The sequence below is a fragment of the Cherax quadricarinatus genome, unplaced genomic scaffold (genome assembly GCF_038502225.1).
Source record: "Cherax quadricarinatus isolate ZL_2023a unplaced genomic scaffold, ASM3850222v1 Contig266, whole genome shotgun sequence".
Lineage (NCBI taxonomy): Eukaryota > Metazoa > Arthropoda > Malacostraca > Decapoda > Parastacidae > Cherax > Cherax quadricarinatus.
This window is the reverse complement of record NW_027195292.1, coordinates 171,057-175,261: the sequence shown is the minus strand read 5'-3', so window position 1 is coordinate 175,261 and position 4,205 is coordinate 171,057.

Sequence of the window (4,205 nt, the reverse complement as noted above, 5' to 3'; positions counted from 1 at the left end):
CTCACTATGACTCATCATGAATCAACGTCACTCATACCCTGACTCACCCTGACTCACCCTCACCCACCATAACTCATCCTGACTCACCCTAACCTGCCCCAAGTCACCTTGACTCACTCTGACTCACACTCAGTCACCCTCACTCACCCTCACCCTCTTTTGACTCACCCTGACGCTCCCTCACCCACTTTGACTCGCCCTGAATCACTTTAACCTACCCCAACTCACCCTGACTCACCCTCACTCACTCTCACCCTTCCTGACTCACTCTGACGCACCCTCACCCACCTTGACTCATCCTGACTCATCTTCCTCCTCCCTCGCTCACCCTCACCCACCATGACTCGCCCTGACTCACCCTCACCCACCCTGACTCACCCTAACTCAACACAACCCACCCTCGCCCTCCCGGACTCACCCTCACCCATTCTGACTCACTCTCAGCCACCTTCACTCACCCTGACTCACGGTGACTAACTCTGACTCACCCTGACTCACCCCCACCGGCCTTGACTCACCATGGCCCACCCTGACTCACTCTGACTCACCCTCACTCATCCTCACCCGCCCTGACTTACCCTGACCCACCTTGACTCACCCTCACCCACTCTCAATCACCCTCAGCCACCCTCACCCACACTGACTCACCCTGATTCGCCCTCATCCACCCTGACTCATACTCACCCACCCTGACTCACCCTCACCCACCCTGCCTTATCCTGACTCACACTCTCCCACCTTGACTCACCCTGACTCATCATCACTCACCCTGATCCATCATCACTCACCCTGACTCACCCTCACTCACCTTCACCCACCCTGACACACCCTGACTCACCTTCACCCACCCTGACTCAGCCTCACTCACCTTGAAACATCCTGACTCACCTTCACCCTCCCTGACTCACCCTCACCCACCCTGACGCACCCCGACTCACCCTCGCCCAACCTGACTCACACTCACCCACACTCACCCACCCTGATTCGCCCTTACTTACCCAGACTTACCTTCACCCACCCTGACTCACCCTGACTTACCCTCACCCACCCAGACTCACCCTCACCCACTCTGACTTACCTTGACTTGCCCTCACCCACCCTGACTCAATCTCACCCGCCCTGACTCACACTCACCCACCGTGATTCATACTCACCCACCCTGACTCACCCTGACTCACCCTGACTCACCCTGACTCACCCTGACTCACCCAGACTCACCCTGACTCACACTTACTCACACTCACTCACCCTGACTCACCCTGGCTCACCCTGACACACAAAGACTGACCCTCACCCACCCTGACTCACCCTGACTCACCCTGACTCACCCGTGGTGGTGGTGGTGATGGTGGTGGTGGTGATGGTGGTGGTGGTGGTGGTGGTGGTGGTGGTGGTGATGGTGGTGGTGGTGGTGATGGTGGTGGTGGTGGTGGTGGTGGTGGTGGTGGTGGTGATGGTGGTGGTGGTGGTGGTGGTGGTGGTGGTGGTGGTGGTGGTGGTGGTGGTGGTGGTGGTGGTGGTGGTGGTGGTGGTGGTGGTGGTGGTGGTGGTGGTGGTGGTGGTGGTGGTGGTGGTGGTGGTGGTGGTGATGGTGGTGGTGGTGGTGGTGGTGCTGGTGGGGATATTGGTGGTGGTGGTGGTGGTGGTGGTGGTGTAGGTGGTGGTGGTGGTGGTGATGGTGGTGGTGGTGGTGGTGGTGGGGGTGGTGGTGTTGGTGGTGGTGGTGGTGGTGGTGGTGGTGGTGGTGGTGGTGGTGGTGGTGCTGGTGGTGGTGGTGGTGGTGGTGGTGGTGGTGGTGGTGGTGGTGGTGGTGGTGGTGGTGGTGGTGGTGGTGGTGGTGGTGGTGGTGGTGGTGGTGGTGGTGGTGGTGGTGATGGTGGTGGTGGTGGTGGTGGTGGTGGTGATGGTGGTGGTGATGGTGGTGGTGGTGGTGGTGGTGGTGGTGGTGGTGGTGGTGGTGGTGGTGGTGGTGGTGGTGGTGGTGGTGGTGGTGGTGGTGGTGGTGGTGGTGGTGGTGGTGGTGGTGGTGGTGGTGGTGGTGGGGGTGGTGGTGGTGGTGGTGGTGGTGATGGTGGTGGTGGTGGTGGTGGTGGTGGTGTGGGTGATGGTGGTGGTGGTGGTGGTGGTGGTGGTGGTGGTGGTGGTGGTGGTGGTGGTGGTGGTGGTGGTGGTGGTGGTGGTGGTGGTGGTGGTGGTGATGGTGGTGGTGGTGGTGGTGGTGGTGGTGGTGGTGATGGTGGTGGTGGTGATGGTGGTTATTACAACCTAGGATTTCAAATGGCCTGTTATCCCAGGTGTAATGGGAGCAAATAAACACAGTAGAAAAAGTTTAGACTTATATTATCCTTCACCAATTATAACAGCAATATGTACACTATGTACAGTGATAAATATAGTGCACTCCACGGTAAGCAAGGCAGAAATAGAAGCCACAAGATAGCAGACCGTGCTTCAACCAGCTCTAGAGTGGGAATGACAAGGGCAGACAGGAGAGCGGTATCCACATAACCTCTGCGATTGTCAATCCCACCTTCTTATTGGCTAGAACCTGGTCACTAGTTGAACGATGGGGCCCCATCATCAACTCTTAGCAACCTGGTTCGCTGGTTGGGGGAGATAGCCTGTAAATGAGGGTGTGTCCATGCGCCGAATAAAGGTTACGTACTCTTTGCATGCCACACCCCCACCCCCGAGAAGGCTCAGGATTAGGCTGCCACCTCCCAGTGGTAACCGTGCCGCCATGGCACAAAATAATGGGACCGCCTATCCTCTCCACCATCCCACTCTTAGATAGAGCTCAGCTTTCCTAGTGACCAAAAGCCAAACCCTAAACTCAGAGTGAGACAGCAGTCAGATAGGCCAACATAGGTCCAAGATACAAGCGGACGGTAGCCCGTATCCCCTCACTAAAAAAAAACCCCCACATCAGGGGATAAAAAAAAAGAGCTTGAAAGGGGGGTTACCACAAATACATCCTAACCTAAATAAAATATTAAACTAGACTCTTGACAAAGAGTCTGCCAACACATTTTCTTTGCCGGCAATGTAACGAATTTTGAAATTATAGGGCTGCAGCCTGAGCGTCCAACGCATAAGCCTTGTGTTGTGATTCTTCATGGCTTGGAGATAGACTAACGGGTTGTGATCACTGTAGACTGTGACCACCTGCGATGTCTGGCCCACATAAACATCGAAATGCTCCAAAGCCATTACCAGCGCGAGGGCTTCTTTTTCAATGGTAGAGTAAGCTCTCTGATGTGGCTGGAACTTGGCTGAAAAGTATGCTACAGGCTGCAACTCCTTGTTCCCGATTTGTAATAGTACCGCCCCAACCCCAGACTCACAAGCATCAACCTGTAATGAAAAAGGTTTGGAGAAGTCTGGAGACAGGAGAATGGGTGCAGAGCACAATAATCTTTTTGCTTTATTAAAAGCAGTGTTACAATCTGACGTCCAATTAAAGGGAACTTTATGACTGGTAAGAGAGGTAAGAGGGGCTACAATATCTGAGAAATTCTTACAGAATCTTCTGTAAAATCCTATCATGCCTAGGAAACGTTGAAGAGATTTCCTATCATGAGGAACTGGATAATCTTTAATCGAAAGAACTTTAGCAAGTTTAGGTGCAACATTACCACTACCTACTTCATGGCCTAGAAAAGTGATAGTGGCCTGGCCAAAGGAAGATTTAGATAAATTAACTGTTAATTGGGAATTCTTAAAGGTCTCAAACAGAGCTTTAAGTCTAAGTAGGTGTTGATCCCAAGTATCAGACACCACAACAATATCATCTAGGTATGCTGCCGTGCCTTCAAGTCCTTTAATAGCCTGATGGATGAGTTTCTGGAATGAAGAGGGGGAATTTTTCATTCCGAAGGGGGTAACTGTATACTGATAATGACCTCCTGGAATTACGAAGGCAGAGATTTCCTTCGCCTTATCTGTCAAAGGTACCTGATAGTAACCTTTAAGGAGATCTAATTTGGACACAAAAGTAGCCTTACCCACAAAGTCAATTACGTCATCCAGACGAGGAAGAGGGTAAGCATCTGTAATTGTGACCTCGTTCACTTTACGGTAGTCTGTGCACATACGAAACCCTCCATCAGCCTTCTTTACTAGGATGCACGGTGAAGCCCATGGACTAGATGACTCCTCCACTAAACCATGTTCTAACAAGAAGTCTACTTCCTGCTGAAGTAGCC